At 31.4% G+C, this 16,344-nt stretch overlaps 1 long non-coding RNA gene across 1 annotated transcript in view; it reads right to left on the reverse strand.

Annotated features, from left to right (window-relative positions):
- The window catches only part of LOC120771888, a 91,068-nt gene that overhangs the window by 23,169 nt on the left and 51,555 nt on the right, over positions 1-16,344 (reverse strand). Inside the window, exon 3 of the long non-coding RNA XR_005705009.1 lies at positions 10,264-10,313. This is a non-coding gene — a long non-coding RNA (uncharacterized LOC120771888). The remainder of the gene's footprint in view (positions 1-10,263; positions 10,314-16,344) is intronic.

The following is a 16,344-nucleotide window of genomic DNA, read 5'->3' on the forward strand; positions in this document are numbered from 1 at the left end:
TTAATTTTGTACACATAATTATGTACATCTAGTAACAAATTTAAAAAAAAAAAATCGTTTCTTCTTGTATACATCGTGAATGAAGCCATGTGTAGAAATTCACGCAAGTGAGGAAAGTTCTCTGATTGCCATTCACTTGGGAGTGGACAGAAATTATTCTTTTACATATGGCTCAAGCAGCTCACGACTTCCGGTCTTTGACAAAGTATCCTCTGGGTAGCCAAAGAACATCCGCTTGAAGGCGAGCTAAAGTGAGAGAGCGAACCATTCTTCCACAGGCTTGTGCGCTGAGTTTGGGACTCACGAGGCTGACATCGCCGCGGTCCAAAAAGTGCGATGGACGGGACAAGGACCGAGGAGAGTAGGCCTTTGTTGGTTTTACTACATTGGCCATATAAAGAAGCGCATGTACTGATGGTTTTCTTATGTAAAATGTTAGGTACGTTAAAATTTAAAAGAATTGGTCGAGTAGTCCTCTTTTATTTCCAAAAATCTTCAATTCTTGGGCTGCAGCTCTAGGCATACCTCAAAAAAATTTTGTCATTTTATTCCAAGATTACTTCCAATTTATCTTGAACTTGTAGCTGAGACAGTTTTATCGAATTTTATTTAAGAAAATGGCGGTATTAGAAATTTTCGGCAGGAGCTGCCACCTATCCGAAAGATATATATTTTTTTTATTATTTAGAGTATTTAAAAATAAGTCATCTGAGAAAATTTAGTATATTGGAATATATTGTAATTTAACTCATGGCCTAAAAATTTATTTTACCAGAGTTGCCACCAACTTAAAAATATAGAAAGCGTTTCTTTTACTTCACACACTGTAGTACGGATACTCGGCAGACAGTATTTGTGAAAGCCTTACAACAAAAAAAGTTTCAGAACAGTGTTGCCACATTTTTTTTAAATTTAAAATGACATAAATTAGGTCAACCTGTAGATGAGACTGCTTTCTTGAAAGTTTTTTGTTTCTTTTAAGAAAATAGCGGTTGCCACCTGCCCGATATTGTATGTATGTACATATACATATGTATGTATATATAAAATTATTTTTTAGAGTATTAAAAAAAGTTATCTGAGAAATGTATATTGTAATTTTACTCATTTCTAAAAAAAACATTTTACCAGAGTTGCCATCAACTTAAAAACATATATAGCGTTTATTTTACTTCACATACTATAAAATGGATTGCAAGAAATAATATATAATAATAAAATATTTGTGAAAACTTTGCAATAAAAAAATTTTCGGAACAGAGTTGCCAAATTTTTTTAATTTTAAATGCCACAAATTAGACATACCATCTCACTAAGTGTATTTTAATGTCAATTATGTAAAAATATATAATTATGAAAAATATTTTGGGGACTAAAATTTTGACCAAGTGACTAAGCTGAACCCCAAAAGCAGGTGGTTAGCACCAGCAAAGTGTAAAATTTAAATATTTTGGAAAGTATTACAGAATTTGAAGAATTTCCATAAGAAGAGAGTAAATTAGAAAAAATATGGCACTCAATCAAAGACTTGGAGAAATATTTGACCTGTGATCCTTCTGGGTACCTCATGGCAGAGCTGTAGACGACTTACTATGAAGACATTTAGAAAGCAAGGTGGCATATATGTATATGCAGATAATCAAAGAAGCTGCTTTCGTATAAAACAATATACACTTTTGCATACAAATACATAAACATTATGTATATATACATAAGTATTTCCCAAAATTTAAATTATGTGCATGCCTTTTCTTCTGCTCGAACTTGTTTGTTCTTCACGGCCTTTAATCAACGTCGTTTATTGCCAACAACACACACATTCGGCGGCTCTTCGTTTGCGTTCAGTCAAATAAATAAAGAATTTCGCAGCGAAAACATTAAGTGTGTATGTGTGTGTGTTTGAGCGTTTGAGCGTTTTGCTTTTTATCTACTGCTGCCTCCATTGACTTAATTCGCTGCTTTATATTAAAATGTCAGCGTCATACAGTTTGTGTGTATGTGTGTATGTGTGCATATGTTTGTTTATTTGTTTTTGTTTTGTTTAAGCAAATTTTGCTTTGTTACCGGCTCTTGTGTACACTGCCGTTACTCATACGCAACGGCAGCCACCCGTCGTTCAGGCGCATTACGGCTGTGTGGGGAGTTTAAAGCGTTCTAAACGCTTTTCTAGCGCTTAAATTAGCTGGCATTAGGCATGCATAGTCAACAAAGATGCTTTTTAAACGAAATGACATACATATTTATAACTTTTAAGCACTTTAGTATGACATTTTCATTCATTACTTTATTATGGCTGTTGTTGTTGTTGCTGCTTGTTTGTGTTAATATTTTTAGCGGACGCTTGAGTGCGTTTAGGACGAATTTATTTTTATATGTTTGTGCATATATAAATTTAATAGGCACCTTGGAGGTAAAATTTGGTGATGTAGAGGTGATGAGACTGTGGAAAGTGAGGACAAAAAATTTCGAAAAAAAAATATTATTATAAATTTAAATAAAATTAACAAAAACAAGAAAAAGGATTAACTTCGGCTGCAACGAAACGATAATGCATGCACAACTAGAAAAGTTTCCATACAAGAACTTGATGTTTATTTTTCAGTTTGTATGGCAGCTATATGCTATAGTGGTCCGATCTGAACAATTTGTTCACAGTTTGTACCATTGCCTTAAACAATTAACCGTGTCGAATTTCGTGAAAATATCTCATCAAATAAAAAAATTCTCTATACAAGCACTTGATTTTGATCGTTCATTTGGTATGACAGCTATATGCTATAGTGCTCCGATCGGAAAATTTTTTTTTAGAGATTTTACTTTTGTCTTCGAAAAGAATCCATACAAAATTTTGTGAAAGTATCTTTTCAAATAAAAATTTTTGCCATACAGGAACCTCAACATGATCTCCAGTTTGTATGACAGCTATATGCTATAGTGATCCGATATTGGCGATTGTGACATATGAGCAGCTTCTTGGAGAGAAAAGGATGTGCGCCAAATTTCAGATCGATACCATAAAAACTGAGGAACCAATTTGTCATATATACAGACAAATGGACAGATAGACGGGCAAGGCTAAATCGACTAAACTCGTCACTCAGAAATTTACGGTATAAATTAAATTAAATTAAATCTGCTTTAAATTCTCGCTGAAAATGAGTATTAGAAGCAGTTACTAAATACCAAGTATGCAACTTCGTTTTGTTTCACTCTATGCCCACATCTCTCCAGACTTTAAACTGAGTTGAGTGCCCACGTAAGTGTTTGATAAGATATTTACAAATCATTTGTATAACTTATCTGTGGGGATAAAGCATTACATATCGCCTTTGAAGGGCTGTACAAAATAACCAGTTTTATCCAGAAATAGCATGGCATCACTGGCATAGATATAAAGCTACAATGCACTTACAACTGTCACACACTTGTCATTGACTTCGTCAGCAGCGTGCTGATAAGAAACCGTTGCTTAATACAATTTCGATTGAATCCCAGATAACAAAGGGTGCTTGAAATATGCATTGAGTAGTTGGTTTTAAAAAATTTACTTTAAATGGAAATTAGTCTAAGTAGACCTTATGTTTCTACTACGTCAGCTGATAATACTTTGAGGCGCCTAAGTCAAGTACCAACGTGAGAGATAACCTTCTAGAGAGAGTATGTTAAGCAATTGGCTGGTAAAAACTAGTTTGCTGGGTGTTGTTGTAGAAACTTTATTAGCTAATTGATTTTAGCTAATGATGAACAGGTATAGTCCTTAGATATATAGCTAAGCTGGGTATATTTCGCTAAGTAGGTCATAAATGGTGAAAAGTTAACTTTATTGAATTCTTTGAGGGTGGCTGTGTGGGCGGTTGGGTACATAAATTTTCAGATTGCCAATTTTTTTTAAGTGATTCCAGTTCAATAACGCTTACAGTGTAGTTTTCATGAGCTTCGACAAAGAAACAAAAAAGTAAGCATTATCAAAGGTCAAGTAGTTTGAGGAGCTTTAAAGAAAAACATTTCAGACTTTATTCGGTTTACTGAAAATTCCGATAAACTGGGTGCTCGCACTTTCCAAGCATGTAGTTCTAATAACATATCGGAATACAGACAAGTCAAACTAACTTTCTCGATAGTTGAAATAAAAAATAAGATGCAGGTTCATTGTTTATTTAACGAGAGAGATTTTTTTGAACTCATAACTCGATGTCGGATATCTAGAGCCTGTAAGTTTGCAGAAATCTCGTTTTGTTTTATTTCAGAGCAGAAAGGAATCTTAGTAAAGAAATACTTTACATTTCGAAGCAGAAAAATATCTCAAGAAACCATAACTAGGGAATCGAATTATTCTATCTGCTCAAAATTAACTCGGACTGAACGGGGAAAACGATATGTGATGATATGATTGTATATGTATAAGTATAAGTATAAGTATAAGTATAAGTATAAGTATAAGTATAAGTATAAGTATAAGTATAAGTATAAGTATAAGTATAAGTATAAGTATAAGTATAAGTATAAGTATAAGTATAAGTATAAGTATAAGTATAAGTATAAGTATAAGTATAAGTATAAGTATAAGTATAAGTATAAGTATAAGTATAAGTATAAGTATAAGTATAAGTACAAGCATTTCAAATGCTGTGAAGATACTACAATATATACAACGCCTAAAGGTATGCTTTGAATATCTATGTGCTCTTTTTCAATAAAATACTGTGTCTAAGCAAGACTTGGATATTACCTTAGAATTACAGCGAATACTAACAACGCTGTCTATAAACATAAGACTTAGAATCTTCATCCAGTGTTCGTATCCAATGATCGATCTTTTAATTGAACACAAGAACCAGAACTCGTACCTTAGACATCCAGCAACTAAAGATATTACGAAAACAAAATTTTAAACTCTTTAAAAATATTTCTCTCACTTCAAAAGCGTCTCCACGTCCAACATTTAAAATTTTAAGCAAAACGGCCGTTATGATGCCGGTTAACTACCACAAATGTAAAGCCAGAGTGTAGTGAGCTTAGTAAAGCCCCGAAAAGGGAAGTTTTTAATGTCTCTACGTCGAAAAAATGCCGTGACTGGGAAGGAGAGAGGCTCATCGGCCGAACAGTTAGCTGGGCTAGTATCACGCCTCCATAAAAACTTTTAGCATTGATTGCCAGCTGTGGCTTCTCGTTAAGTTGATGATGTGTAATTGTGTGCAAGTAATTTTGCGTGTGCTTGCATACACACATATATATTTACATGTGTGTGTGTGTTGGCGCAGCGAAAGTTTTGTCGTTTCGAGTTGTTTTCAGTCATTGTGGCTTCGGTGTGGTAATGTGGCTATAATTTTCGGCACAACCCATCGATTTGCAAAGCGATACAACTTAAAAACCCGCACAAGCACAGTCGGTTGCTATCGGGTGGCGTAGCGTAGCCGTCGGGTGGTGGTGCGCTGTGCATTCAAGAGAGAAATTTAATTGATTAAATTTTGTGGTGAAACAGCAAGAAAATACGAATTTACAACACGCAAAAAGGAAGGAGAGTTGGAAATGTGAGAAATATGTGATAAAAAGCGAAATAGCGAGTAAAGCATAAATGGGTAGACATTAAAGGACGGTTGTTGAAAATACTATAATTTGGTGGGTTTTATGGCTTGAGTTCTAATTTGTATACTTTTTTTTGGCTGTTGCTTTTTCCGCGCTTCATTTTACGTCTGCTTCTTGTGCGTTAATTTATGTGATTACGCTGATTACTCTCGTCACTTTTATTTCTTTTCTGATGTTTGTTCATAATTCGCTCTCTCTATGCGGGTTGTCTATCATTCAGGCTCTGTACAAAAGGAGTGAATATACACACATTGTGAAGTAGTGGCTAAAGTGATAAGATGCGGACTCATTAACTTAGACTAGAGACTTATGATTTCAAGAAGAGTGGACCTTCACTACTTTTAAGCAAGAGATTTAAAATATAGTATTTACCAAATAAAGTGATCATATTTTTGAATAAAATAAATATTTTGTTATAATTAATATATCATCATCTGAACGGGGTTGCCACATATTTATATTCTCCATTTCAATTTGGTAAAAAAAAATCGGTATTGAAAGAGTTAAAGTATTATTATAAATATATAAGTTACACATATTAAAAATATTTTAAAAAAAAGTTGCCACCTGATATATTTACCTACAAAGACAGAAGTAAATATAACGATAGTTAAATGGAAAATGAGACCACACAAAAATTAAAACAATTTGTTAGTTTATTATTACAAAATAGTGTTCGGAAAATATTCAAAACAGGGATGCCATATTTATGTAAAAAATGTTGGCGATTTCAAAATTAAACTTAATTTTTTTTAGTTTATTATTAAAAAATAATATTCTGAAAATAATCAAAACAGCGTTGCCATATTTATGAGAATTAATAATGTAAAAAATCGCAGTTTGTAAATATTGAACAAAATAATGTTCGGAAAATATTCAAACAGTGCTGCCATATTTATGAAAATAAATGTTGGCGATTACAAAATTATGCTTAATACAAATATAATAGTAAAAATACTTTTCTGAAAATTTTCAAAACAGCGTTGCCATATTTATGAAATTTAACAATGCAGAAAAAAATCGCAGTTTGCAAACACTTACAAAAATAACTTTAAAAAATGGTCGTCACAGGGTTGCTACGTGTAAGAAAATAAAATATAACGGTTATAAAAAAATTAATTTTTAAAAATAATCATAAGAAAATATTCCTTAAAGGGTTGCCACATATTTGAAATAAAATTTAGCGATCAAAGGTTATGAAAAATCGTAGTTTATTAAAACTCTGAAAAATTATATTTTGAAAATTAAGCTGAATCTATTTTAGTCGTTGCCACATACATATTTGAAAAAAAATTAGCTATTAACGGTTATGAAAAAAGTCATTTTATTAATACTTGAAAAATAATTATAAGAAAATATTTGTCACAGGGTTGACACATATGTACATACTATATATGTACATATGTATGTATATTTAAAAAGATTTGCGATTAACGGTTTTGAAAAAAAAAACAAATTGATTTTAAGGCGGTATATATGTATCTCTTCTGAGCTTAATTTATTTTAAGCTTATTATTAAAGAATAATTTTAGAAAATATTCGTCACAGCGTTGCCACATATTTTAAAATAAATTTAGCTATTAACGGTTATGAAAATAAAAACGCAGTTCATTACGGCGTAGAAAAGTAATTTGAAAAAAAAAATATTACCAACAGGGTTGCCACATTTAAAAAAATATTATATTTGAGTTTACATATGGCGTTTGAGGAAGATATACCAAATACCAAGAGAGTTATGCACACTTTTCAGATTTAATGCATATTTTTATAAATTATGAACAAACTGTAAATTTAAAAAATGTATAAAAGCCGTTTTCAATTACAAACAGAAAATTTAAAATTTTTGCTTTACTCTACAATTCACTAAAAACCCTGCAGCAAACTTTATTTTATTTTAATTCACATTCAATTCCTTTAAATTTTGTCCTTGCAACCACAATCCCAACTTCAGCGCCCATTTTATGCCGTGCTTCAATATATCACCAGCATATTATTCAAATTTGTAAGTCATCACAGCACACAATTTATCTCAAATCTCCGCTGTTTCGTGTGCACGCACGTGCCAGTCGCACAATTCCGACTGTTAAATGGGATGACTACATGATTGACCGACAAACAGTCTGTTGTTGACAGCAGCGACGTGACGGACCCAGCAGCGGTGGCCGTGTGGGTGGCTGAGGAGACAACTGCTCGCTTTAATGATTCAGCATTATTAATGCACAGCATTTAACATAATTTATTCATTAGGTGAATTTACACGAAAGGTATATTTTTTCCCACTAAAGGAAGTTGAAGAAAAAGTGCAGAATTTTCTGAATTTTATTATGCAAACTCAATTTAAATTAATTTTTTAAGCACTTAGTTCTAATTAAACGCTATGAAATTCCTTGAGTGTTAGTTAAATTAATTATTTTGCGCTTTAATTAATTATTTCTCTTCGATTCAAAAATTCTTCCCTACCCGTCTAATGCAATGTACCAGTTTACTCTATGTATGTAAATATCTTAGCCGCCACGGCGTATGATTGATTTCACTGCTCGAGCTGCTTGAGTGCAGTCGCGGAAAGCAAATATGAAAGATGAGTTTTATGCCACATATTCTGCATTCAACTATTATTTATCTTAATTGTCTACAACATTTCGTAATTAACCAGCTACTCTAAGCACCGTTACATGCTAAATCATCTGTTAACTACTTATTGTTGTTGTTGTTGTGTGTGTTTTTTATAAATAGCACCGCTTGAGTTCTCCCTTTCACTTCATCATTCATTACTTCGTAGCATTTTTTTAATCGCGTTCATCAATCAGCGACCGAAGCGAGCCATACCATCAGCCCAATTGTATGCTTCAAAATAAGTTAGTGGATATACATACATACATATGTATGTATAAACAAATTGGTAAATATTGATGTTGGTAGTTATTGGGAATGTTAATAATTTCAGATTTATTGTAGTAGAAAAGTAATTTTTGAAAACTGTTATATGAGATTTATTTTTTTAGAGGGTTGCCACTTGTTTCATTTTTGTCTGTAAATGAATCACTAAAATAATACAATTTAAACACAAATTTGAAAAAATTTACAAAGACTGATGTCAAAAATATTTTTGAAGAGTTGCCACCTTATCGAAATTTTTACATCAAGGACGTCTTATGATTTGAAATTTAAATTTAAAAAAATCAGAATCACATACGTACATATAATTCAAACATATAGAATTAAAGCTGTGTTTTGGGCATGTTTCGTATTGGAAATATTTTTTTAGAGTGGTACCACTTGTTTCATTTTTGTATACAAATATTAGTGGCTATTACATGTTAAACATAAAATTGAAAAAATTTACAAAGACTGATGTCAAAAATAATTTTTTTTAGAATGTTGCCACCTTACTGAATTTTTTAAATTAGAAAGACGTTGACATAATTTGAAATTACAAAATATTAAGCAACAAATTAAAATCACATACAATTTAAAAATATAGAATTAGAGCTGATTATATTTACCCGAAAAATAACAACAACAGCTTTAATAACTTTCAAAAAGCCTGCGGCAGAACACGCCAGCAGTAATTAAAATGGGGTCACTCAAAAATTTCAAAGCAAGTTAAACAAATTTCACCGCAATTTATGCAACGGAGCGAAAGCGAGCTTGTAAAAAGGTGCAAATAAACAAAAATAAAAAAAATTATTATATAAAACTTTCTGAAGTCAATATGGCAATCTCTCCGGGCTTACATGCAACTTGTGTGGTTGTGAGTTATGTTTGTGTTCATGTGTGTTTACTTGAAAATAATAAAATGTTTTAAAATGCGCGCAACGTATAAAATTGAAGAGCAACAGGGGAGATAACAAAATTAAAATAAAAGTTGTTAAGGGAGAAACAGCGGAAAAACAACATGAAATTTTAAAATGTAAAAAAATGGCCTTAAAGAACGAGAGGCGTCAGATTTCATACTCAAATCAAGCGACTGAAATGCGAATGAGCGCACGAAAAGTGAAAAGAAAAAAGAAAAAATGCACGCAAACAAATATTCTTCCTTGTGTATGTAGGTGTATGTATGTATGTGTCTATGGATGGGTGTTGGGTTTACGTGTGAGCACCTGAAAGTATGCTGCGAATTACGGAAATGTACACCTAAACTTCTACGGCGCTTTGTTGTTGTGTGCTTATAAGTGCATGGTAGAGCTGTTTACATCAAACTGCTTGTGCCTCCAATTGGCAAAGTCAGAATTAAAGGCAATTCCTAGAGAGGAAAAATATATGAAAACGTAAACCTAATTCAGCAAAATGTAGAGTAATAAAAATGAAAAATAAGAGTGTGTGCAAAATTTTGTTGTGCCCAGCCAAATTTTTCAAATCTTCTTTATCACTCATTTGCTATTTAGCCACTTTACTAGAAGTCGCTGAGTACAATAAGAATGTCTTTATATTTGTAAGCAATTTTTTTAAATTTTAGATGACTCGTCAAATTCTTGATTGAGTCGCTTTACAATCCAATGAATTGTAAAATAGCAAAATGATTCCAATATTATTATTAATTTCAAAAATCGACAAATAATGTCATGTCAGCAAGCACTTTTACAATAATAATATTAACTGCAAATTGCAATTGATTGCGTGTGCTGTTTGAAAGTTTAATGCCAGTGATTTGTCAAAAATAATTGTTAATGTACTCACCATAAAAATTTGTGTTTACTGTCAATTCAGCATGTCATTGTCATTTTGTACTGTAAAGAGAGCAAAAAATTAAATTAAATTGAAAATAATTGCTGATATTATTTGTTTTTATTTTTCTTATTTTTATAGTATCATACTTTAAGACTTGAAAAAGGATTTTCTTTGTAAGAAAGCGCCACAGACTAATGCTCGACTTCATTATGTCAAATTGTTTGACACCAAACTGACAAGAGTAAAAAGTGAATTTAGCTGCAGCGAAAGAGAAGCAATTGAGTTGGCAAATAGGGGTCAACTTTGATTGTAAAGAGAGTTCACTCTAACGCGTTTAGCTAGCACTATTTTAACTTTACCAATTTTATTACGACTGTCATTGATTTTGACACACGAAAACTTAATTTACTAACTGCACGATTAGCATAAGTATTCACTGAGTAGAAGTACGTAAGTTGCCTTTTATATAATATTTCGGATTTATAGATTAAAAGCAATTATTAATCATCAGAACTCGCTTGATTGTTTTTCGAAATATTCTCATTGAGATCTACTTATACTTTTTTGAACCAATTGTCGAAATACTTTTGCCACTCAGATTGAAGCATTTCCAAAACATGCTTTTTGAATACATCAATCGCCTCTTCAAGTGTCGAAAAACGTTGTCCCATTAGTCTAATTTTTATTTACGGACATAAAGAGCGGTCATTTGGTGCCAAGTGAACACTATACGGAAAATGACTCTTCAAATCGCTGTTTTGAGTGCTCACAAATGCACTTGTTTCGGTCGATGTATTGGTTTCGGCTCATCTTGAAACACACATACAGTCGCCTACTTACTTTCGAACCCATATGACTCACGATTCGTGTCCCGTCATGATGTCATAGACGTGTTTGTAAGTATTTTTTTCTTAATTTTCCTCGACCAATCGACACTAACCTGGTTTTGAGCGATTAACAAATTGTATTGTTCCAATGTGAAAAAAGTTTTTACAGTCAAATGTGTATGCAACATTGGATGTGTGCTGGTCTTTTCGATGCCTATAGTTGTAGCAATCTTAAGATAGGCCACATAATTATCTTGAAATATCACTTTGCACACAGCCTCAATAGTTTCCGCAGCAACAACTGACTATGAACGCCCTTTATTAAATTTGTCTTGGAGTGATCTGCGCCCTCTATTGAAATCACCATACCATCTATAAATACTGGCGCTAGAGAGAACTTTATTGCCAAAAATGTAGATGAGTTCAACAATAACCTGTTGCTGAATTAAGTCATGAGGAAGGCCTAAAAAATAATTGCGCGAAAATTTGCGCAATTTAATTCCGTTTTCTTGACCGAGAAGAATATTTTAAGTTACTGTAAAGAATAGAAATCTCAAATTTTAGCAGCTGACTCGCGTATATAAATACGGATATACATGACTAAATCGACTCAGCCCGTCACGCAGGTCATATTAACCTGCTTTCTCTTATAATAAAATGTATAGTATTTTATTGAGGAATAACTGCATGCGTCCCAACATCAACGAGTTGGGCTTAAGTTATGCTCTGATTTATCATATCCAAATGCGCCTATGACAATAGTTACGACGCTTTTTAAAATGACAGAGTAGCCGATATCATCATCAAATTTGTTTAGCATACCTGTAGGCGCCCAACTACTTTCACCCACAATGTCCATATTATTAACGTAATATTTTTGTTGTTTACAATACAATTGCAATTTGTATTGAATATCTAGCAGTTCTGGGAATATTTCTGCTTGAAGCTCGTTCTTTCATAGTCTACGCTACTTCCGGCATAATTTGTATTCTTCTGGCCAGCACACTGATTAAACTCTACCTTCGTTTATTTGCTTTTACTTCTTTTCGTGCGCTTCATTTGTACGTTTCCAGCGCTTGAGGTAATTTAATTTGTTGCTCTTTCCTCTGCAACCTGTTGACATATTTCCCGTAATTTCCCTTTTTCCCATTTGCCGATTTCCGATTATTGATTGTTGTCGTCGTTGCTGCTGGCCTTTGTAATTTTGTGGTCACAAGTAAGTTTAAAGTATACTATACTTATTATATTTCGACATGAATTTTTCCACTTGTGTACATTGCAATTTTGCAGAGAAATATTACATTTTTGATTAAAATTGTTTAAAAAATATACTCATTTCTCATAGGCACACAATGTAAACATGCCATGGACTATTGTGTGTGCAAATAAAAGCTAAAATATTAATCTCAATATCGTATTCTGTGATTGAAAACGAATTTTTTGGCCATTGAAATGGAAATTAATACAATTCTTAAGAGACATGAGAAAAGTCATACCAATCATATGAGTAGGAATCTAACTAAAGTGTTTAATATTTTTGTGTACCAACGTCTTATTAGTACTTCAAAAGTTTACGGTTGCAGCAAATACAAAAAATTTTCATTAGTGCTATGAGCATATGTTATTCTCATAAGTACAGTTTTGCACTTGTTTTATTTGTGAACTATTTACACTAAAAATTTATTAAAATTTCTAATTTTGTATTTATTTTGATATTTCTTCTCATGTGTAGTCAAAACCCAGTAAGCTCTGGCGGTATAGTTTCGTCATTTTTCTTAAGCGCTTGAATATAGGCAACGGAAATATTAATAACATCCTAAACAGAGTATATTAAAATGAGAGAAGCTAACTTTGGAGACCCTACAAAGGATTATACAAAAAAAGTGCATAATTGCAAACAATCGACACCGGCTATTTTAATTTTCAAATACTATATGATTTTGTCAATCGCAGATCCATAATTCAATACTCCTAAATTCGAAGATACAAAATGCAGGTATTTAATAACGCAATACTCTTAAATTTGAAATTTCAAAAAAATTCAAATGTTTAATAAAATTCTAAATGTTAAATTGTTAAAATGTTCGAAAATTTCGAAATTATCGTTAATAACAGAATAATTAATAATATTGAAAAATCGAACTTGAAAATTTTAATATTTCCTTTTTTAAAAGTTCAGAAATCGAAGTTCCATAAGTCAAAATTAATATATTCGAAATTTAAAAATATTTCAAGAAATCAAAATTTTAGGAAATTTCGAAGTCGTTGAATTCTACAAGACAAAATTAATATATTCGAAATTTAAAAATATTCCAAGAAATCAAAATTTTAGGAAATTTCGAAGTCGTTGAATTCCATAAGTCAAAATTAATATATTCGAAACTTCAAAATATTTCAAAAAATCAAAATTTTAGGAAATTTCGAAGTCATTGAATTTCGAAGTAGTTGAATTTTCGAAAATTTTGAAAAACTCGAATATTTGAGTTTCGCAAAACCTTTGACTACTCGGCAAAAGATGACGCTATTGGAAAATTCTTCATGCCCAAAATTTCGAAATAGAAAATGCGAATTGAAAAATAATTCCGAATGTTAAGTTTCTTTTCACAAATGCTTTACCTTATTTTCTTAAAATTTTTGTCATGTATACTAATGTAGCACTTGTAAAACCGTTTCTCTAATTAAATTTCATTTTTTATTAAAAACATGCTGATTTTGTTATCCCGGAGCGAAACTCAATCATAACAAATACGTGCACACATGCAAATATGCAGATGCATACATAACGGTAAATAAACACTAATTAGAAGGTGTAGCGCAGTTGCGAAGTGAAAGTGTTTTACAATTAATTTATGCACAATCGACCGACGAACTCTTGTTTAATTTATATGTTTGTAAACAACGTCACACACAAACAACAATAAAGCGGTCTGTGTAGATGTGTGCGCTTGCAGAAATGTCCGGAAAACTAAATAAATTCACAGGCAATTAGCTAGAATAAATAATTTACGCTGTATGAGAGCATACGAGTATTTGGTGAATATGTATGAGAGTATGTGTGTAGCGCAATTTATGAAGATGTGAGTGCCGGAATATTTGCTTCGAATTTTCTGGGAATATTCCACTCGTTTATGTTTTAGTAGATACGTGTTTGTGCGTGTGTGTGCATACGACGCACTCTCTCTGTTAACTGTTTGGTCCAATTACGTATGCAGAAGTGTCAATTCTTGTGTGTTCGGTGTGCTTTGATTTCGAATTAGTGCTCGACTGCTTATGTGGCAAGGAAATTAACATTAATTCGTCCTCTGTATATCAAGAGACGTGCTTATAGTATTTATATATAAGTATACTATAATTTTAAGTAATTGGGTTTTGCCGAAGATATTTTTCGTTTATATTTCTGTTTATTCAAAATTCATTAGCTGAGCGAATACATTTTTCGAAAATAATTTTGTATCTTACAATTTTGACTATTATTCATATGCTAGTGAGCATACTTAGGATAAAATTATATAATTTTTAAAAATACCCCCTTATATATGTATATAGAACCATGTCGAAATAGCAGCAGCCCCACTAACAATCAAACAGAAATATAAGCCACACAATGAAAGAACGAGGAATTCGTTATAACGCCAAGGTCACTCTGTCTGGAAAATTAGATTAGCTACAAATATTTTTTTTTAATATATCACAAAAAGCTCACATTTAAATGTTTCGGTAATCATTCGTGCATGTCATATAAACAGAAGGCCAATCTACTGACTCACTCCAGCTTTATTCGTAAGTCTTAAAGTGTCGAATATGTGAGGACAAACTTTTAGGCAAGTACATTATCCTAAAACATTTGCCGCCATTTATTCTTGCAGTAACTCATATATGAGATAGCATACGCATATAGTATATAAATGAATTCCAAGCATGTAACCAGTGTCAAAATATAAGGATATGCTGATAAGTAGGTAACTTTTCCCGCAGACTGACTTCAAATGTACAATGACTAGCATATTGTCTGTTAACCATACAGTCTTCTCCAAGAAAGAAAATATTTAAAAAAGTTAATGTTCGAAAATTCGTTATTTCTAAAAATCAAATTTAGATGACTTTGTTTGAAAATGATTATTAATTCACATAAAATCGAAACACAAATATAAAATTTTCAATATTATAAAATTTTCTAATTCGAAGTGCCATAATTCCTGAATTTTAGGAACAACAAAATGTGTTAATTTTCAAAACTTAAAAAGTTTATGTTCGAAAATTCATTATTTTCGAAAACACTTAGACGACCAAGATTCAGAAATAACAAAATTTAGAAATTTTCAAAATTTAAAAAGTTAATATTCGAAAATTTGTCATTCGCAAAAATCAACTTTATATTTTGTCGTTAAAAATGCTGAAACTTAAAAAATGGAAATTTAAAAAATGCAATATTTTGGAAAACATTTAGATTATAAAATTCAGGAACAACATTTTGAAAATTTAAAAATTAGTGTTCAAAAATTTTTCATTTCTAAAAATCAACACTATATTTTTTCGTTAGAAATTTTAAAACTTTGAAATTTGAAATTTAAGAAAATCATTATTTCGAAAAACACTTAAACAAGAGAAGGGTGATGTTCGAAAATTCTTAACTCCAATAAAACCAAAGAGGTTTAAGGTTTCTTAATGCGAAGTTCGAATTCCAAAACCGAAATTAATTTTTTTTTTTAATTCACTTACCTACTTTGACATACAAACTATCGAATATCTCAAAACTGTAGATACCGTTAATTTCGTGTCAGCCGGCAAGTGCTTTGCCAGTTTCTGAATATATAACACAGTTAAAGACAAAGATAACGGAGTTTCAAAATTAGTTATTTTTGAAAACCAAATTTGAATTTTTATTTTTGAAAAAATGCACTGAAATTTACATTTTTAGAAATTTATGAACTTCAAACTCACTAACACTTTGAAAGGATGATGCACGAGAATTCTTAAAACTAATAAAACCGAAACTAAAATTTTAAAAGATGAAGTATAAGGTGTCCCTATTCGAAGTTGCATAATTCGAAAATTCTAAATTACAATTTTTCGAGAATTCAAAAAATAAATTATTGAAACTTAGTTATTGTAAGAACAAAATTTTATTTTTATGTTTAAAAACTGTAAAACTTTAAATTTTGATATTTTAAAAAATGTTGAACTTCGAAAACACTTGGGCTATGAAAACATGAGTTGTTTAAAAATTCCTAATACCAAATAATAATTCAAAACTTTTAATGTC

Source organism: Bactrocera tryoni, chromosome 3 (assembly GCF_016617805.1).
Source record: "Bactrocera tryoni isolate S06 chromosome 3, CSIRO_BtryS06_freeze2, whole genome shotgun sequence".
NCBI classification, from domain to species: Eukaryota; Metazoa; Arthropoda; class Insecta; order Diptera; family Tephritidae; genus Bactrocera; species Bactrocera tryoni.